Below are 22,620 nucleotides of genomic sequence, written 5' to 3'. Positions count from 1 at the left end.
CAGTCAATGACTTTCACCAGATAATGTACTATGAGACAATGAGCATTGTCATTCAAATATTTAATCCCCTTTTTTCCATCATAAAGCCTCATAATTCCTGCACTCAAGCACACAAGAAATTCAAAATCTTCAGTGTCCCTCATGAAACAAAATTGCACAAACATATGAAACCTCAATAAGAATCCTCCAAAATATGTACAAACCCAAAGAGCTTCCAAGTGGGTGCTCCAGGGAAATGTTCTCAGGATGAGCAAATACATTTCCTTTCCTAAAACAGAAGGTGCCTACCATGAAGCACTGTCTTGTCTGAGCCCCTGAAATAGCTCCAAGCTGTTCCAGATCATTCTGGAGACACTGGGCACCAATCCTTTATCAAAATCCCTGGCTATGCTGACAATATCTGGCTCTGAGGCAGTGGGCAGCATCATCTCATTTCTTGACTTTTGCAAATCAGAGGGATAAAAAAGGAGCTAACTGAAGGGATAGATTCTTTAGCCTCTGCATGTCTACCCAGTAATCCATGCGATGGACTGGAAATCTGCTCTCAGTTTCTATTTACAATGGATGGACTCTACTTACTAAATTAAAGCGGCAGTCATTGCAAATTTTAACTTTAATGGATGAAAGGGACTACGGATCATATATCCTCAATTCAAACAAAACCAGCAGAGTTTATATGCTTGTGGCTTATTCACCACTAATGCATTTAAGGAAATTCTAATTACATGATGCTCAGAAACCTATCAGGACTGACCCAAAAAATTGTTGGAACGTTTGCTGTGCCTGAAGGAACTATTTTGAGTTCATCTTCAAAGGAAAAATTAGGAGACTCCATACAGTACACCTAAATGCTCAGGAGCAGTAAGAATTAGCATCTCATCACTCTTGTGCAATGTAACTTTATAAATATTTACAAATACCTTTATGAATATTGTACTCTTACAAAGTCTTGCCAGAACAGATACCTCAAACGAACATTACAACAACTATATGCAGGCAGTGAGGCACCATGTTCATCCCACTTCCACAGATGGGGAATCTTAGGCTCAGAAACTCTCCATGACTTAGCCAAGATCAGAAAACCAGGAAGCAGGGAGGGGTGGAGAACCCCCTGAAACTGAGCTTTCTAATCCAAACACAGGGCTCTTTCCTCAAGTCATGCAAACATGCTAAACATATTATTGCCAGCAAGAATTAATTGATAGAGAACAGGACAAGAGTACAAAAAACACTTTAATTGCAAGCCCAGTGTACTACAAAAATTTGTGCCAAGAACAGATGAAGACCTGTAGGGGTGCAGGTTTCCATCCAGTGCCTGCTAAGCAAATGCTGAGGATGGCTAAAATGAGAGTTTTATTCAGATGGCAGACTTACCATGGCTGTTTATTCATCACTGGTGAGTTGTAACTATAATGATACAGAACATGTCTTACAGATCATACATACTTGTCAAATAAACCAATTTGGACTTCCTCTACATTAAAAACCTGCCATGCATCAGTGGAGAGTAATTGCCACACACTTTTAAGCATTGAGTCCCAAAATAAGCTGTGTATTACTCACATTTAATTTTGTTATGTTCCATGGGACAGAGATGAGCCACACTTTAGCTCAACTGCCTCTCTGAAATATTTCACTGATGATTTGTTGATCTCCCTTTCAAGACTCAATATCTTTTTCTGAAAGACTTGACTGTTTACTGGTCATGTCACTTTAAATTGTAAAGGTTGGCATAAAAATTTACAGGCACATCACTGTCAGTTTGATGAAGATGTCAATATAATTCAAAATAAAATCCTTGGTCCACTCAGAGCACGGCTTCAGCCTGAGTAAACCATGAAAACAACTGAGACCTCATGGAAACAACTGAGACTTTTATCCACAGGTTCCTTAGGAAACCCAGGCGCTTGCAGCCAGTGAACACATAAAGCACTTTACCTGCCTTTGGCAGAGACTCAGGAAATGTGGCAATTCAACTGACATTTGAGGTTCATGAACTTATATCCATATACTTAAAAAGAAAAAAAAGCATCAACTGCTTGGATATCTACCATCAGTTGTGATCAGTGTTAATTATAACATTGATAGAGAGGAATTAGCCAGATATGGGTAGGTACATGAGAATCTCTAATGATTGTTGACAGTGACATGTATTAAAACAAATATCCACCCTGAAGGCTAAAGCTTTAATTAAATTCTCAAAACTTAAGTAGTCCCATAATCAGACTCCCCCACAGCACTCATGATATACTTTTCTCCTGAAAGAAGCCCTTTAACCCCCTCCCTTGGGAGGAGGAGCCGGGTAACTGAAATGGAAGAGACTAGAATAAACCCTAAGTGTTTGCAGTCTCCAGCATTCCAGCTAAGGGAAGACTGTTTGCTTCCATAATAATCATGCTTGCTTATATTTGATATCTTAATGTGGGACATTTTACCATGCCTTAATCTGACATCTCTGAGTTTAATAAGAGGTAAATGATATTATCTGCCCACGCATGGCTTGGTTTACAACCAGTCAAATGGGAATTACATTATGTGCACTCAAATAGGAGGCACAAGTGTAGTCTTAATGCAAACTCCTAACCTGGTAATACTGAATTCTGAGACACCATGTATGGTGCCATGAGAAATGCAAACATAGAGTTAACCATAAAGAGGGACATAGGAAGAAAAGAGGATTCTAGATTATGAAATAACCTCCCGCTACCCCCGGTCCCCTTAAAAAACCTTTTCTGAGTATAAAGGGAGTTGAGAACGACTCAGATCCCCTGAATACAAAGTCAATACCCTTGAAAGTGAGGCCAAAGAGAGAGCAGCCATGTGTCTGAAAAATCTCTTCAGACCACCACCACAGCCACAGTATGTCACAGCTCACAGCACTACCACAACAGTCTACCTAAATTATCCTACAGAAATGAAAAATTAACTCACTTTTTTTTCCTTTGAAGATTTATTTACTCATTTGAAAATCAGTGTTACAGAGAAAGAAGAATAAACAGAGAGAAATCTTCCATCTGGTTCATTTCCCAAATGGCTGCAACAACTGGGGCTGGACCAGGTCGAAGCCGGGAGCTTCTTCCGGGTCTCCCACATGGGGATGGGGTGCAGGAACTTGGGCCATCACCCACTGCTTTCTCAGGCCATAGCAGGGAGCTGGATCAGAAGTGGAGCATCTGGGACTCCAACTGGTGCCCATATGGGATGCAGGTGGCTTAACCAGCTGGACTACAATGCGGCCCCTTCTTTGTTTCTTTCTTGATGAAACAGAAGGGAGCTGCTCTCCACAGCCTCAGTAGTGCATTGTTTTACATATTAATATTTCTGGCAGCATCTCTTCTCTAAGCCAAGCTCAGTTCCTCTTTTTTTAAAAGATTTATTTATTATTTGAAAGGCAGAGTGACAGAGAGGGAGAGGCAGAGACAGAGGTCTTCTATCCGTTGGTTCACTCCCTGAAATGGTCGCAATGACCAGAGCTGGACCAATCCAAAACCAGGAGCAAGGAGCTTCTTCTGGGTCTCCCACAGGAGTATAGGGGACCAAGGACTTGGGCCATCCTTTACTGCTTTCCCAGGCCACAGCAGAGAGCTGGATCAGAAGGGGAGAAGCAGGGACTTGAACCAGCACCTACATGGGATGCCACAGTGCCAGCCCCCAACCCCAGTTCTAATATTGTTTCTCCCCCAGCAGTCCTGAGAGATTATTTCTGTTCTTCCTACAAGACATCCTGACACGCCATGAGGAGGGACACAATGGAAGCTCCCTGAGGGCAGACACAGGGAATGTCATATTCACCGATGTAGCACCAGGGTCCAGAACAGAGCACTAGGAAGCTCTGAGATCAGGAAGACCCAGCCAAACACAGAAACTCAGGTTCCAGTGAGTTCTCTAGCTCCCAAGCAGACACTGAGCAGAAAGTAGGGCCCAGATCTGAGAACTGCAAAGGAGCACCAGAAGCTGGGAGCATGCACAAAACCAGCTGCTGGAATTGCGATAAAGGTAAGAGTAATTGAGGGAAAGATCACAGTGAGCCTGTTTGCTGTAAATCACGGAGAAGATTAAGTTGGAAGCAACTCATGGATGATTCCCTTGAGATGTAAATTATCACTTACTACAGTTTTCCAAAGAGTGAGCCTGTGGTACCAAGGGAAACTATAGTTTCTTAGGAAAAAAAAAAGAGAAAGGACAAGTCAATTAAAATCCAGAAATAGGTAAACACAGTGAGGGAAATAACTTGGCAGCATTTACGAAGCTTTAACATTTCCTTCATATGGTTACTTCCTTTCCTTAGAGAGGCCAACCGAAAAACAAAATCTTTCAAAAACAGAGGATTGGGACCTGTGCTGTGGCATAGGTTAAGCCTCTGCCTGCAGTGCCAGCATCCCATATGGGCACCAGTTCAAGTCACAGCTGCTCCACTTCCGATCCAGCTCCTTGATAAGCACCTGGGAAAGCAGTGGAAGAAAGTCCAAGTCCTTGGGCCCTGCACCCACGTGGAACACCCAGAAGAAGCTCCTGGCTCCTGGCTCCAGATTGGCACAGCTCTGGCCATTGCAGCCAATTGGGGAGTGAACTAGCCAGTTTCTCAACTCTCTCTGCCTCTCCTTCTCTCTCTATGTAACTTTAACTTTCAAATAAATAAATAAATAAATAGGAAGGAAGGAAGGAAGGAAGGAAGCCAGCACATGATGTGAAAGCAGATGGGTGAGTGTTAGCAGAACATAAAGGTCCCGTGAGCATGGGCGGGAGAAGAGGGAAGTTAGGGAGTAGCAGCAAGGAGAGGCCAGGTTGTAAGCTCTGCATCCATAGGGGCGGCTCTAGCTTGTTAACTGGTAAACTACCAGTACAGAACCTAAGTTGGTAACTGCTCAAAGCGTAAGGGAGAAGAGTAAGCTACATCCCTGTTCAAACTCGGGGAATGAGCCACCGTGGCAAGGACTAATGACCGACAATCACAGCAGCACCAGGGAATCAGCAAACCTTTCTGTTCAGAAAGACCATGGAGCCACATGACGTCCTGAACACAGGCATGTGGTGTGGTGTGGCCTGGCAGGGACTGCCTCCCGCACCCCCAGTGTCCAGGGGTTCAGTTCTCACAACTCAATGTTGTAGCTGAGTCCTGCCTTAGGTCCACTGCTTAACTTCTCAGGCCTTGGAGTCCTCCCTGATCAAAAGTGGGTGGCTACTAATTCATTCACCGAATATTTCCTGGGCATCTCCCATAGGCCAGGTGCTAAGCCATGTTCCCTGTTCTCTAAAGTAATCACTCCAGATGGAAGTTGAGAAACTGGTTGCATTGAATATTTTCTTCAGCTCCTTGAGGTCTCAAAAATCCTTTACAAAAACTCGGGCTTTTTATTAGAAAACTAACTATGACTATTATAATAAAACCAACTCTCTAATATACTCACAGCAAACACATTTTCCCCTAGAGGTGAAAGCATAATCTAGATGCTCTTTTTTTTTTTTTTAACTTTTAAAAACCAGCTGTACACATAGGGAAGTGAAACGCTTGACAGCACATATAATAAACCTTCTGTCAATAACCAAATTGATTTTAGCTGCCAAACTTCTTGCTCCTTGATGTTATCAAAATTGTAAGAATTTCAAAAATCTAAAAAAGCTCTGCAGCTAGAAAAGACATTATATATCAATGAAATAACTTTGAAGTATAGATTAATGATTAGCATTAAAATATCAAAAGTATTTTAATTTTTATTTTCTGCTTCATTAATCCTCCTCACTCATAGACAAGTAGCACAAAAATGGTTACAAAGGCTAATTTTGTTATAGACCTTGGAGAAAAGGGGAAAGAATTGTGCTCATGAATACTAAAGATGATAAAATGGAAAAGCAATAACATTTTATCACTTTATATAACTTAATCTAATTTAGAAATAATTTAGTATTATGATTTATGCAGAACTTGTTCTCTGGCCAAGAGAAAATTTTACATCACTAATATCAGAAACATGGTACCTACAGTTGCCAGATATTAAATGTCTGCACTGATTTATATAATTCAGCAGAAATGTTAAGGGATCAAAAAATATAATTAGAGATCAGAGTAAGTGGCATATGAGAATATTTACGAAATGAGTTCTTAGGGGCTCAAGCAAGAACATGCACATAAGGAAAGATGGTCAATAACACTGTCTGCTAGTTGAGATATTGAAGCCAAGTTGTCCTTTAAAAGCAGCCATCATCCTGCCACTGACTGATACTAATCACAGGACCTGGACACATGCTTTTTGAGTATATACACACAGAGGGACAGCTATTGAGAGTAATCTCCAGGTGAAACTGCCACTTGCAATGCCCACAGCCCATATCAAACCCTGGCTCCTCTGCTTACAATCCAGCTTTCCTACTAGTGCACCTTGGGAGGTAGCAGATGACTGCCTGAGTCTCTGCCACCCACGAGGAAGACTAGGATGGAATTCCTGGCTTCAGGCTTCCACCTGACTCAGCCCCAGCTGTTGTAGGCATTTAGGGTATGAGCCAGTGGATGGAATCATTATCTCTCTCTCTCCCTCTCCCTCTCTCTCTCCCCCTCTCTCCCTCTCTCTCCCTCCCTCCCTCCCTCCCTGCCTTTCAAGTTGAAACTGAATTAAACATTCAAAAATAAAAAGTTAACTTTCACAACTAAAGACCATATTCATTCGTGGGTTCACTAGTCGGCAACTTTAAAACTTTTAACCAAAAAATAAACAATAATCTAAATGTCCTTTGGATTCAAGGAACTAACTTTACTAGATTTAAATTACCAGATAGTGAAATCATCACTGGAAATAAATCCTACAAGGATTATGGTACTCTTTCTGTAAAGGTCAGCACCTGGCTCCCCACAGAGAACTAACAATCACCTATTAGCTATGTAGACACAAAAAGCAGTTGGATGTCACAGGTGGGGAGAGCTCTGTCTCACAGATAATCAGAAAATGCAGAGATTTGTGAGATTTATCCCACAGAAAATCCACTTAGCATTTCATAGTACTTAGTTTAGATCATCAGGCCAGTTGAGTTGGAATAGCAGAATGTTGGCTTTTCAATTTACCCTTGCCACTAGCTGATTGGTAGGAATACGCACCAGTCACTCACTGTCTCATCTAATAAAAAGGGGAGTAACTTTAGTCAAGGTCAAGGAATAAAACTGTTTGAAATGTTACACAAGCTGAGGATTTTGCTCATAGAAGGAGGACACACAAATGTGTATGACCAATACATAGAGTACCCAGCATATTTTCAGAGATTTCACAAAAGCCTTCCCAACCAAATAATGACTGCTCAGAATCCTTCTTCAGATGGCTTCCTAAGTCCTTGCTAGCTCTGATGCGCCATGAAGACCAGGGTATTGCTCATATCCTTAATCATAACTTCTCATGCTTTAAAACAGGTTCAGGTTTTTTGTTTTGTTTTTTAAAGATTTCATTTTATTTGAAAGAGAAAAAGAGAGAGAGATTCCATCCACTGGTTCACTCCACAGATGGTCACAATAGCCAGGGCTGGGCCAGGCTGAAGCCAGAAGCTTCATCCAGCTCTCCCATGTGGGTAGCAGGAGCTCAAGTACTTAGGCCATCTTCCATTGCTTTCCTAGGCCATTGCAGAGAGCTGGATTAGAAAGAGGAGCAGCCTGGACTAGAACTGGCACCCATATGGGATGCCGGCAGCACAGGCAGAGGATTATCCTACTGCACCACAACGCCGGCCCAAACTTAGCTATCTTAATACCAACCCAGAATTCCTCTTTGTGTTCCTCCATAAGATCCTATCTGCAAAATGAAAGTGGCCTGAGAAGACAGGATTGCTCCTTCATAACTTGTGCATCTTCAAGGAATAGCTCAGTGACCTAAACATCAGTTTTCTCACAAGCTGCATAAGAGAGGTAGACCAGATGTCTACAAGGGCAAAGTACACATATAAATAATTCTACTATTATTCAAGGTTACAATTGGCATAGTCCCAATAATCACACTGTTCTCTCAATTCCAGCATTCCATATTTATTTAATGATTCTTTAAATTATCCTACTGTGAACTATGTAGTCCTTATCACAGGTTAATCAAAACAAAATACTATTAAATATGCTTTGCTGTCTTGTCAAGAACCTTCCCAAAGTGTTACTGTTTGGTATCAGGAGACCATGGATGACACTTTGAAGTCATTTAATGCTCAAAAGAATAACTTTGTATCATGTAACAAATATATTAACTGTAAAGTTAAGATAAATTATTTTAAAAGGTTATTTATTTGAAAGGCAGAGTTACAGGAAGAGCAAGCAAGCGAGCACGGGAGCAAGTGAGCAAGCGAGAGAGAGAAATCTTCCATCCACTGGTCCACTCACCAAATGGCCACAATGGCCAGAGCCGGGCCAATCTGAAGCCAGAAGCCAGGAGCTTCTCCATGTCTCATATGGATACATGTATCTGAATACTTGGGCCATCTGCCTCTGCTTTCCCAGGCGCACTAGCAGGGAGCAGGATTGGAAGTGAAGCAGCTGGGCCTTGAACCAGCACCCACGCACACAGTGGCTTTACCCACTACACCACAGCACTGGCCCCAATATATTATGTTTCAAGGGCATTAAACCAGAATGACATTAAGAGGAATGTGGAAAAAAAAATGGACTATTTAAAGGTGAGCATGGGGTCAGTGCTATGGCACAACGGCTTAAGCCACTGCTTGTGATGCCTGCATCCCATATCAGAGTGCCAGTTTAAGTCTCAGCTGCTCCACTTCAGATCCAGCTTCCTGCTAGTGAATCTGGGAAAGCAATGGATAATGGCTCAAGTACTTGGGCCCCAGCCATCCTCATGGGAGACTTAGATGGAGTTCCTAGCTCCTAGCTTCAACCTGGCCCACCCCTGGCCATTGCAGTCATTTGAGGAGTGAACAAGTGATTGAAGAACTCTCTCTGCCACTATGCCTTTCAAATACATATATACATACACACATACATAAATCTTTTTTTAAAAAAAGTGAGTATAACTTGCCCTACCCTCACCCCTCTGCAAATAGTCTTTAAAAACTCTTTTCTTTCAAAAAAAAAAAAAAAATGAAGAGGGGTCGGTGCCATGGCTCACTTGGTTAATCCTCCGCCTGAGGCACCAGCATCCTATATGGGTGCCGGGTTCTAGTCCCAGCTGCCGTTCTTCCAGTCCAGCTCTCTGCTGTGGCCCAGGAGGGCACAAGGATGGCCCAAGTCCTTGGGCCCCTGCACCCGTATGGGAGACCAGGAAAAAGCACCTGGCTTCTGGCTTCAGATCAGTGCAGTGCCGGCTGTAGCAGCCATTTGGAGAGTGAACCAATGGAAGGAAGACCTTTCTCTCTCTCTCTCTCTCTCTCTCTCTCTCTCACTGTCTATAACCCTACCTGTCAAATAAAAAAAAAAAAAAAAAGAAGAAGAAGAAGAGGACACTTTCAACCCATTCTCTGAAATCATAACAAACCTGGTATGAAAACTAAATAAGGACCCCAAAAAAGGAAAACTACACACTAATACCCCTGATGAACATAGATGTAAAAGTTCTCAACAAAATAGAAGCAAACCAGGATGGGCACTGTGGCATAGTAGGCTAAGCTGCCACTTGGGAAACCTATATCCCATACTGGAATGCTACTTCCAGTCTAGCATCCCTGGTAATGTCTCTTGGGAGGCAGCAGACAACTTTAGTAGCTAGATTCCTGCCACCCATATGAGAGATCCAAATGGAGTTCTAGGCAGCTGACTTCCAGGTGGCCTAGCCTGACTGTTACAGGCACTTGGGAAGTAAACCAGTCGATGGAAGATATCTCTCTCTGTCTCTCTCTCTCTCTCCCTCTCTCTCTCTCTCTCTCTCACTCATTCTCACTCTCTCCTTCCCTTCTTCCCTCCTTCTCTTCCCCTTCCACATTGCTCTACCTTTCAAGTAGATAAAAAATTAAAATTTTTAAAACCCCCTTTAGATAAATACATGCAGATAAAATGAAGACATCTGGCTCCTACACCCTAGAGATGACATAACTGAGCTTGGGTCATGTCTCACCATTAGTATTTGCCTGTCTTATCTATACGCATTCTGTGTATATCCACATGCTTAATTGATTGCTCCTGCCCATATTTTTCAAGTCAGTATAACATAGGCTATTATCACAGAAAAAACTCACTATTAAACTCATGAATTTGATAGCTATGTTGAGAGAATTTATACTGGTCACCTTAGGTCTGGGGTTTTCAACCCACCAGAGTCTAATTAGCTGCTCAAAGTAATTATCTGAGTTCCAAAAATGTCCCTGTGCTCTGGCCACACACCAGACCAATAAAATCAGAACTTCAAGGCTACAACCCAGGCAACATCTTGTTTTAATATCCTCAGGTGATTCCAATGTGCAGCCCAGGCTGGGATTCATTGGCTTGAAGCATTAATTAATTACAAATCTCCACATCTGGAGATAAGAGTCTGCTGCACTTAAAAACAAAATATCATGAAAGTCTGACATTGGCACAATTTCAAATGATGGTCATTTGTGGATTCGCACCGAGTAAATTAGCAAGGAGTAAAAGGAGGACCCTAAATAATAACTGTGTCCACTGTTCTTATTTATTTGAGAGGTAGCTATAGACAGAGAAGAGGGAGAGAGAGATAGAAAGGTCTTCCACCTGCTGGTTTACTCCCCAAATGTCCATAATGGCCAGAGCAAGGCCAATCTGAAGCCAGAACCCAGGAGCTTCTTCAAGGTCTCCCACAAGGGTGCAGGGGCCAAGCAATTAGGCCATCCTCTACTGCTTTTCCCAAGCTGTAACAGAGAGCTGGATCATAAGAGAAACAGCCGAGACACAAACCAGCACCCACATGGGGTGCCAGAGCCGCAGGCAGAGGTTTACCTATTATACCACTGTTCCCCTTTTTAACTGGGCATAAACCATCTTCTACTCAAAAGAGAGAGATTCTGAGAACACATATCAATCACATACCAAGAGACATGTATAGACAGAACAAAACTAGACAGCTGAGTTTTCCCAGATCCCACATTTATTCTGTAATTGATGTTTACTGCTCAGAGAAATTTTGCTACCTTTAAGAGAGGAATATATTCTCATATTGCCTGAGATTCTTAGGTTAAAGGCCTGGTTGCTATTTTTTTAATTTGTGAAACTTAAATACAAGTGCATCTTAACTTTTAAAGAAGCCCTGCACTGATTATTCTCCTCATGTACCCTCGGGCCTTCTGCCTCTTCTCTTGCTGAGAAAACATGCTTTGGTGTTAGCAAAGGTCCGTTTCTTGCTGAGAAAACGTGCTTTGGTGTTAGCATAGGTCCATTTCACACTCTCTGCACTAAGAATAACCCCAACATTTCTACCACTGGAGATTTTCAAATGCAGGCAACCTGCATTTAATTTTAATGCAATTACTGCCAATTAAGCAGTCTTCACTAATAGCACTATTTTATGAGATACTCTTGCAAATTCAGAGCTGAAAAAATACACACATACACAAGGATACTTCACAGGGTTCGTGAGAGTTGGCCATTGAGGTTCAGCAAGTGAACCCTCTGCTTGCAACACCCACATCCCATGTTGGAGTGCCAGCCGAGTCCTAGCTACTCCCTTTCTGATTAAACTTCCTGCTAATGCATCCTGAGAGACAGCAGATGATGGCTCATGTGCTTCAGCCCTCCATCCACATGGAGACCTGCATGGAGTTCCAGGCTCTTGGCTTCAGCCTGACCGACATGTGATGGGTATTTGGGAAGTGAACCAGCAGACAAAAGATATGTCTCTCTCTCTCTGTTGCTCTGCCTTTCAAGTAGTTGAAAATAAATACTTTAAAAATGAGTCATATTTGTTAAATGTTCATTTAAAAATGAATTCAAAGTTGTTTACTTTGGTGCCAAAAAACTTTTTGAAACACATGCACAGTATTTTCTTAATTCACTGTTTCCCACAAACTTTTGAAATACCCTGTAGAACCAACATAGAAAGTATTACTAAATGAATTCAAAATGCCTAAGAAATTCTGGTAAGTAAAATGGGCTTGTACTTATGCATTGTGAGGCCTTACATGGTTATATTAATCTTTTCCAAGGCACACTTGAATTCTCAGCAGAAGTGCCCTCTTACCCTTCTCAGTCTCAGGAAGGAATAGTGTCACAGTGTCAGTTCTTTGATGGGTTCTCCATGGCAAAGGCCATGGAAGGAGGAAGTCTGTGGCCAGAGAACTGAAGCACTCCACAGCAAAGATTAAAAACCAAACTCAACAGAGTGCCGAAGTAATGAAACATCAGTGACTTTTATCTCCCCTGTCAATAAACCACTTCATTCAGCATTATTTTGTTGAGCACCTGCTATGTGGATGCACTATACTATGTGCTGGAGATAGAAATCACAACAGTCTCTGTCCTCCTACAACTTAGGGTGAAGGGATGGAAATTAAGCTTGTTTTTACAATAAACTGTTTTGTGACAACAGTTTTGATGTGCAATGGGGCAGCAACACAAAGTGATGAGAAAGCATAAGGCAGAGCTGATCTCATCCAGGAAATCAGAAAAGGCTTCTTTGCAAAAGGGGCCTTTGCTCTGGGATCAGAGGGATGCATTGAAAGTTAGCTAAGTGAAGAAAGAATGAAGGTCAGAGCAGCTGGGGTGCACAGAGAGGAAGGGAGGGAGGTGAAGCTAGTGGGGTAGATGGTTAGCAGGGGAGGAGGGAGCTGTGCTCCAGATATGTTGAGTCTGGGGCTCGGGCCATCAGTGGGACATCAGGTAGGCAGATGAACATGTGGGTATACAATACTGAGGGAAAGTCTAAGTCAAGAACGCAGGATTGGAGTCAGCAGCACATTCTTATAAACTGGAGTTGAAGCTGTGTACACAGATGAAACCATGTCACACTAGGCTGTGGGCTTGAAATGAAAAATCTGAATATTCCTTTGAAACCAACAATTTGCATTTTTAATAACACCAAACATATATGCTAAAAGGAAGGAGCCCTAAGAAAATACAAAATATGTCACAGATCTATTGGGATGGCTTTTTATTCACATGGTATAAAGCAACAAACTGCAGTTTTTCACATTTGTTTTGACAGATGAGAGATAGGATGTTGTGATTACAAATGCAATCACTACTAATAATTACTGTGGTCCAAGAAAAGACTCTGGATCTTTTGTATAGCTAAATTAAATAAGTATATTGCCCTGGAAGAACTCTGAATCTACTGGTAGGAAGACATTTTCATCCTCGTATCAATCTCAGTGCATATATTAGGCAAGGAGTGGGAAAGACAATTGGGGAAATGAGACAGCAGATGAAAATTAATTATAATTATGGAAATGTAGCTTAAAGAACAAAGGCTTAAATTTGTAACACAGGTCCAGGGGGAAATAATTCTCATTAAGTAACCACTTAAAACGTGAGAAGTCTGCAGATCTAAAGAAGTTGACTGTTTATCAGACACATTATTTCTTCTTTCAATTTGAGTAATTAGAAAATTGGTATTCCCAAGAACAAAGGAATAATACAATCAAGCGCCTTTCTGTTTGGCATGTCTCCCACTGGCCACTGCTTTACGAAAAAGAATTTGAGAGTCTAGTGGAAAAGGCCAGCTAAGGATCTTACTTCATGGTAGGTAACAGGTGTGTTTCAGACGATTAACGTGCAAGCTTCGAAAAATGAGCATTGCTCTTTTTCACCCACCTGGGCTTCCCACACATGCAGACCCTTAATTTGCCATTCTGCAAGGCACTCTACAGTACCTTTCAGCCCTCCACCATGACAGATCGTAAATGACTGGAACAAGGAAAGCATGACAAACATCACAGGAGTCCTTCTGAATTAGATTCCTAATAAGGAAGAGGTTGAAATATTTCAACATGGATTTTAAAAAATCCAGATGGTTGCTTGGTTCTGACCAATCCAGCTATACAACCTTGCAAGAAGTCAGCATGCCTTAAAAACAAAAACAAAAACAAAACAACAAAAAAAAACAGTACCTTTAGACAGATGAGTATTAACAGTTAATTAAGCCACTGCTTGGGACAAGCGCATCCCATATCCAAGTGCCTTGTTTGGATCCCAGCTACTGCACTCTTCCAATGCAGCTTCCTGGTCGTGTGTTGTGAGGCAGCAGGTGGTGGCTCAGGTGCTTGGTTTCCTGCCATCCACATGGGGGATGCAGACAGAGTTTTGGGCTCCTGGCTGCAACCTGGCCCAGTCCTAATAGTTATGAGTACTTGGGAAATGAGCCAGCAAATGTAGGAACCTTCTGTCTCTCCATCTCTCTGGAGACATTGAGTCACCCCAATCTAAAACGGTAGTGGGCAGGGAACTGCCTGCAGGGGCTCTAGAGGAGTCTAAGGGGAATTGTCAGGTGTCAGGGGGATGGGATTCCATCCACTGAAGATCACATTCCCAGGGTGGGCATAGTGGCAGAGGTTTAAACCACTGCTTGGGATGTCTGCATTCCATATCAAGGCCCAGCTACTCCATATTTCTGATCCAGCTTCCTGTTAATGCTTCTGGGAGGCAGCAGATGATGGCTGAAGTGCTTGAGTCCCTGCTACCCACAAGGGAGACCTGGATGGAGTTCCTTTCTTCTATTTTTAGCCTGGCCCAGCCCTGGTTGTTGCAGGGATTTAGAGAGTGAACTAGCAGGTAGAATATCTCTCTCAATTTCTGCCTTTCAAATAAATAAATAAATAATTTTAATCACATGCCCTGAGCCCCTGCTTTGGTGCATATTACAACCCAGGTGCCCAAGGTGACAGAGATGGCATTCTGACAACCAAATAACACCCTTCACCCTCAGAGAGAAGGGGAGAAAGAGCTACAGAATGACTACAATTCTTAAAGCAGAAGCTTAAGGAGGCCACCACCACCTGACAGCATGAGGAGACATTGCAGTCAGTCTGGGAAGGGGCTACTTCATACCCTGTGCCTTCTTCCACAGCCCTCGGCAGTCTGCAGAGCTGCTGGTGAAGAGACACAGAGATATGGGAAACAGTAGTCATGCCCTAGCCAGAGGGAACTGGGATAAAGAAGAGGTGAGGCTGGAGGGAGACAACGGGTCCTCTCTCAAAAATCCTTGGTAACGCAGCGGCCAGGGTGAAATGAAACATCCAGATGGAACCAGAGAGTCCTCAGCACCTCAGCACCTCAGCACCACGGGTAGGCAAAGAAGTACCCAGTGTGGCTGGACAATGTTCACTCCCCATCCCTCTTCCTCATACCAAAATCTGAGGAGCGGGGCCATGAATTCCTCTTCAAGGGAAAGAAGCATAGCAGATAAACCCCTTCTCTCAGCCCCAACCAGCTGCACTAGGTTCATTCTCGGGGTGAGGGAGGACATGGAACTTAGAAGTTTGAGATTAATGATAGGAAATGGATTAGACTCTCATAAAGCAATAGAGTCTACTCAAGTTGCTCCAACAGGACACAGTACTTCTAAAAGCATTCATTGGAGAAAAACAAAATTTTGCACATAAGCTACACTCAGTTGAGAATGCTCCATTGAGCATTGTTGCATATATGCAAAAGTGTGTGTGTGTGTGTGTGTGTGTGTGTGTGTGTTTAGAGATGGTTTGGGGTTCCTCCTGACCTTGGAGAGACCAACAGCTAGGAAGCTTTCAGAACAAGTGTGATTATATTCAGAAGAGTGGAAAAGTCTGCCTCCATTGATATTCCATGCTCACCAATAGAGAGAAGGGTACATCTTCAAATTTCACTCCTTGCAGTGCCATGTCTGCCACCCTGGGCACTTGGATTATCATACACACAATAGGGGCTCAGGGAATATGATTTTTAAATGTTTATTTGGCCATTTACAAGTAGAATGTCATCACCCTGGAGAAATAAAAATAGGAAAGCACTTTCATTTTAAATTACAGTTAGCATTCCACTGAGGATTTCATCAGGAATTTTCTTTATCACCAAGAAATCAAGGGATAGTCTGCATTCCCAAAAGGTTACAGAACAAGTTACGTCTCACTCTAACACACATTCAAGGTTATTGCCTTGTGTTCTGAACTAGATATAAATATTGACTTTGGTAAAGCCAGAGTTGATGACTATGATTTGCCTCAGGGGAAGAAAAGGGTATAAATCGATTTGGTCTGTTAATTCACAGCCAATTTTCCTATTAGCTTTTGTTAAAAAGTAGGGCACATTGGAAAAGTAGGGGAACTGGCAATTCATGAATATTAGCATTAGAAAAGAGTTTGGATGTCATCTGCCCTCAATGCCAGCACTTTGCTGCTATGAAAAACTTAGTCTCATATGAAACCAATCACCCACCAGCAGGTGGAGGGCAGCCCCTATAAAATGGCATACATGGGTGAGGCCAGGCCTCCCTTTGCCTAAACCTTCATTGCCTGCCTCTTTAAGCTTTGCAAGATGCACTTGAACACCATAGACCTAAAAGGACACCTGACTTCGATGCTTCCTGCCTAAATGGCCATCATTGAGGGATGGAGAGACTTGAGAGTAGGATTAAAGAAGAAATCTCCTGGGTACTGCTGCTTTCAGAGTTCATTCTATTACAACTTATAAAATTGAAATGAATCAAGTACATTTTCTCCCTTAAGTTCAAACTTTGTCCTTTTTTTTTAAGTCCTCTCAACCTATCATTGACATCTTTCCCTGCAGTATTTCCCTCCCAGAATCTAAAGATAATCTTTCTGATCTCAATGATGCTCACAAAACCCTATCATTGTGTTAATAGTAATCCCATGTGTACTGGAATTTTCTGGACCTAGAAGAGGGTTGTTTATAAAGTGACTGGCTGGAAAAGCTAGGCTTGGACTCAGCAAAGAAATGAAACTTGGGGCCAGAGTTGGGACATAGCAGGTAAAGCCGCTGCCTGTGGCACTGCCATCCCATATAGGGACTAGTACTTGTCCCGGCAGGTACAATTCTTATTCAGCTCCTTCCTAAAAGCCCAGGAAAAGCAGCAGAAGTCAGGCCCTATTACCACTGTGGGAGACCCAGATGAACCTCCTGGCTTCAGCCTGGTTATGGCAGCCATCTGGAGAGTGAATAAGCAGATTCATCCTTCTTTGTAACTTCAACTTTCAATAAGATAAATCTTAAAAAACAAAAAATGAATGCCACAGCACCCTATTACTATGTCCTGCATTGGAAAGCAGTGGTGATGGCTCCAGCAACTGGACCCCTGCTACCCATGCAGAAGACCTGGACTGAGTTCCAAGCTCTGGCTAGTGTGGATATTTAGGGAATAAACCATCAGATATAAGCTCTCTTCCTCTGCTTATAATATAATAATTATAATATATTATTATATATTATATAACAATATAATATGTATTATGTTATATATGTTACATATAATACATATTATACATAATATATACATATTATATATTGTATTGTAACAATATGTAATATATTATATATAATATTGTATTATATATAATACATATTATATATTGTTATATAATATATAATTATATAATAATTTTTTTAATCTTAAAAAAATCCACTCTAACATAAAAAGCTAATGCTGTCCCCCGAATCTCTAACACAGACAGGATGCCTAAGTTCTAACTTACTAAGAATCTGACCTAAACTAATTGGGACCCTAATTCACTTCTTCATAATTCCCATCTCCTTTCATATTTATCAGTCAGGACCAGGCATTCTTCTCTTCCAGCGAGGATGCAACACCAATGACGGAGAAATTCTGCACTCCCCTGTTCTGAACAAAACCACACTTGTGCTGAGTATGACACTTGTCCTGTGTGTCAGTCTCTCCTGGATCAGCAGGAACCCAGAAAACATACACACACACAAACACGCACATGCACTCCTTTCTCCCCAGAGAGAAATGGAGCTATTTTGCCAGTGCAGTGTAATACTAAAGCAATCATACCCCCGTTCCTCACTGCTATCTTGCCAGCCTTCCATTCCCATATTCCTGGCCTCTAGGACACTTACATATCCCACATGACCATCTCAGCATTTGACCACACAGAGACCTCAAACACTGCCACTAGCAGGGAACTTTGCAATCTGGTGCAATCCTCTTTTTTTATAATTTCATTGCTATAAATGAAAGAAACATTTTCTAAAAGGTATATTTATTTATTTGAAAGACAGAGAGAAAGAGAGAGAGAGAACTTCTATCTGCTGGTTCACTCCCCAAACAGCCGCAATTGCCGGAGCTGGGACAGTCCTAAACCAGGATCCAGGAGCTTCTTCCAGGTCTCCCACGTGGGTGCAGGGGAACAAGTACCCAGGCCATCTTCAGTTGTTTTGCCAGGCCATTAACAAGGAACTAGATTGGAAGTAAAGCAGCCAGGACTTGAACCGGTGCCCATATGGGATACCGGCACAGCAGGCAGAGGCTTAACCTTCTACACCACAGTGCCAGCCCCCAACAATCCTCATTTTAAAGGCAGAGAATTGAGGACCCCAAGAGTGACATGAAGCTGGAGAACTCAGTAGTAAATCTGGGATTTGAATTAGTCTCCAGGTTTTCATTCCAGTCTACTTTCCATTAAGAATTAGTAGTCAAATTTCTACCCTCATATCTCCAACTAGGCCCCTGGCCAGCAAGGGAAGATTGAATAAAACATAAATCACTTTTCATTAATTCACTACATCAATTTGTTTCATTAAAAGGTAGTTAAAGCCAATGCAAAAGAGCATATAAGGGGCCAGCGCTGTGGTGTAGCAGATAAAGCCATAGCCTTCAGTGTGGGCATCCCATATGGGCTCCACTTGCGATTCAGCTCCCTGTTAATGCACCTGGGAAAGCAGTGGAAGATGGCCCAGTGTTTGGGCATCTGCACCCATGTGGGAGACCCGGAAGAAGCTCCAGCCTCGTGGCTTCAGATCAGCACAGCTCCAGCCACTTCAGCCATTTAGGGAGTGAACCAGCAGATGGTAGACCTCTCCCCCTCTCTCCTCCTCTCTCCGTCTCTACCTCTGCCTTTCTGTAACTCTGCCTTTCAAATAAATAAATCTTTAAAAAATATATTTTAAAAAAGTGCATATAAGGGAAGGTTTTGAAAAGACATACTACACAGAAGCAGGCATTTGGCTGCTTGAGTTCCTGGCTCTTGACTTTGGCCCCTGGCCATTGCAGCCACCTGGGGAGTGAACCAGCAGATGGAAGATCTCTGCCTCTTGTTCTCTTTAACTCTTTCAAACAAATCAATAAATCTTTTAAAAAAAACTTTAAAAGAAAAAAATAAGAACTTGGGATGATAACTAAAACTAACAGCATGAAAACAACCATTAAGTGATCTCCAAGTATGTTCTATGAAGGAGACAAAATATTAGGAAAAGCTTATAAGCAATTATACATATTAATTGTAAATACACTGATTATTGGCTTACGAATCAAGACTACCTCTCAGATCAGGGAAAAATACTGCAATACACTACAACCAAGAGAACCAACTCAGGATATACAGGAAATTTTCAAATCAGAATAATTCTTGAAAGTCCAAGCCATTAAAGCAAGCTTCATATTATACAAAACAGTCCTTTCCCAAGGTTTTTCTCTATTACAAATTAATCAGAAGGATAAAAGCCAATCGATGATAATCCCAGCAATTAGAATTCTGTAATCAGTACAAATCCCTTTGGATTCAGTAAGTTCCCCCAAAAATCTGAGTAAATGACAGTTAAGTAGGAAATGCAAAAATTAATAATTTCTAGAGTCGCCCTCATCGCCAGACAGAGAACTAAGTCAATTCAGCCAGGTGTTGGCCAGCAGGCATCATCTCCCAGTGTTCCAGGCATTCCATTCCTGCCTCTGAAGTGCTGTGCAGATGAAGTAGCAGTTAAAGGGCTGGACAGAAGCAGAATAAGAACAGTGAGTTTAACAGCAACTTTCTCTTTTGTTTGCAGAACTGTGCTGCAGAATTTAGAAACTATTCTAAATTGTTTCCAATGAGAATAGACTGCCTCTAGCAGCAGAAAGGAGGCTCTGAACTGTGAGACAGTGCATACAAATGCTTCATGTTTTACTTTTACTTCTATTGAACATTTTAGCTGAAAGAGTCCTTATTTGAATGCACCTCAATTCCCCTGGGAAGACAGCATAAATCTGCACATGCAAAGAGTCTGGCTCACACAATTTGCACTGCATATTCCCAAAGCCTATCTTCATGCAGGTGACATGGTTCTTTTCTGTTTATAATGAAATAGTTTTGTTTCTCTTGGTTTAGGTTGAGCTGGTTATGTAAGGAGAGTTATCAACATAAACAAGACAAGGCCACACACTAGAAGACCTCTCAAAAGAAACCTGACATTTCTGAATTGAGGCATGTGTCACTTCTGGTCTCTTGGAAATGTTCAAGGAGCAGACATTATGATACAGTGGTTCACCTGCTTCTTGCAATGACTGAAATCTGTATCCGAGTGGCTGGGATCAACTCCCACCTCTGCTTCCTTTCCAGCTTCCTGTTAAGGCACCTGGGAGGCAGCAGGTAACAGCTCAAGCACTTGGGTCCTGCCACACACCTGGGAAACCCAAATGGAGTTGCTGGCTCCAGGCTTTAGCTTGGCCCAGACATTTGGGGAATGAATCAGCAGGTGAAAGTTACTTCTCTCTCTCTCTCTCTCTCTCACTCTCTCGCTCTCTCTCTCGCTCTCTCGCTCTTTCTCTCTTCTTTCTCTATTTTGTGTGTTTCTGACTCTTTCTCTGCCTGTCAGATAAATTTTTAAATGAATAAACTTACTTCTTTGTAATGTTCTGAAATCCTCAATAAATTGCTATGGCTCTCCTGACCTAATATATATCAAGACGTATCCAACTCTCCCTTAAGTTAAAGGGGTTCCTATCTTCACAAACATGAATTTTCTGAAGATGCAGAGGAAGAGCAGAGAACATGATTCTTTCCTGAACTACAAACCATCCTCAGACACAGAAACCAAAAACTACATATTACACTATCAGAAATACTTAACTCTGTCACAACAGAATCATAATTCGAGTTGGCTTCAATCTTTTCAATATTGGGAGGATTTAAACACCTCTAAATCTTTTCAAAAGTTATAGAATGAAAAAAAAAACCAATTCACATTTTAAGTATTATACTGCCCCCTGGTGTATCTTGTGTTTAATGAAAAAGAAGCACACAAAAATAACAATTGTATTTCTCAGAAATACTTGAATGGGACCTCAGAAGTCAGAATTAGAAAGAACCTCAAAAATCTTCAATGGCAGCATAGTCATTTCACCAAGGAGAGAACCATGCTACTAAAGATTATGCAACTTGTTCCAGATCATACACTGCTAATTACTCACAGAGCAACTACTGTGGAATAGAACTTAACCTCTCAGAGTGTGTATTTCTGTTAAAATGCAAATGGCAGCCTGGAAGAAAAGCAATGTTGGGGTGTTGGAGCTATGCAGATCAGGATTTGAATTTCAGATTTCTTCTTCAACATCATCATTAGCCTCAGTCTCCCATCCATGAAATGAGATGAATGATGACAACTGCAAAGGTATAGAAGTTTCATATGACAGCATTCATTCACCAACCCTTACTTAGGATTCTGTAATATAGTAGTACTCACAAACTAGTTGGTAGTAACAACTTTAAAAATACATAAAATACTTACTTTTTACATTACCATAGCCTTTGAAATCTCTGGCTAACAGACATTCTAAAATAATAAAATCAATACAATGAAATATGAACTATTTTCAAAATTGGCATAAAATGAAGCTCAGAAAAATAAACCTGGATCATCTGACTCCTATATTCCTTCAATTATCATGTTTATTATTTTTTCACAGTTGTAACAGAAAATATCACATAGCAAACTGAGTAAAAGAGCAAAGATTTGAACAGGATCCCTGGTGGTGCTGAGAAAGCTGAGTAGAATCTTGGTGCACAGTGCTAAGTTGGTACCTGCATCACCACCACAACTCAAGAAAGCCAACATGGAAAGGTGAAGATGTGAATTTTCATTTTGACCTTGCTAATAATTAGCTATGGGGATGGGCATTTGACACAGTGGTTAAGAGGCCAGCTGGGGCACTCACATCGTGTACCAAAGGGCCTGGTTCCAGTCTTGACTGAGCTTTCAATTCTAACCTCCTGCCAGTGTAGACCCTGGGATGGAGTTGTGAAGAACCATGTAGTTGGGTCCCTGTCACCCACGTGGGAGATCCAGATGGAATTCCTGGCTTGTAACTTCAGCCTGACCCAGCCCCTGCTGTTGCAGGCCTTTAGGGAATAAGCCAGCAATGGCAGGTCTTTCTCTGTCTCTGTCTCTCTCTCTGTCTTTCAAATAAAATGAAAATAAATAAAAATTTTAAAAATAGTAACAATTAGTTCTGTGAATATGGGTACTCATTCCATCTCTACTTCCCATTTCTTCACCTATAAAATGAACTCACCCTCTACCTGGTAAGGCCCTATAGCAAGGTGGTGTAATGAATGGTGAAACAAGACTGTAAACTCTAAAGTGCTTAATACAGTGAATAAGGTTCAGCTTGTTATCATAAACTCAGATTAAAACAATAATACTTATTAAGTCTGTGACCAAATTGGGAAAGAAAAAAAAGATGTTAGAAAATTGACAGCTGCTTAGATTATAGGATTCTGTTAAACTACACTCTGCTCCTCCACGAAGTCTCTCTTCCCTCTACAATTCTACAAGCTTCTGAT

The 22,620-nt window shown here is 41.7% G+C and overlaps 1 protein-coding gene across 6 annotated transcripts in view; it reads right to left on the bottom strand.

Annotated features, from left to right (window-relative positions):
• Positions 1 to 22,620, bottom strand: part of PLCH1 (phospholipase C eta 1) — a 300,525-nt gene that overhangs the window by 195,865 nt on the left and 82,040 nt on the right. The window lies entirely within an intron of this gene.

Source organism: Oryctolagus cuniculus, chromosome 4 (assembly GCF_964237555.1).
Source record: "Oryctolagus cuniculus chromosome 4, mOryCun1.1, whole genome shotgun sequence".
Lineage (NCBI taxonomy): Eukaryota > Metazoa > Chordata > Mammalia > Lagomorpha > Leporidae > Oryctolagus > Oryctolagus cuniculus.
This window is presented reverse-complemented; position numbering and strand designations above follow the sequence as displayed.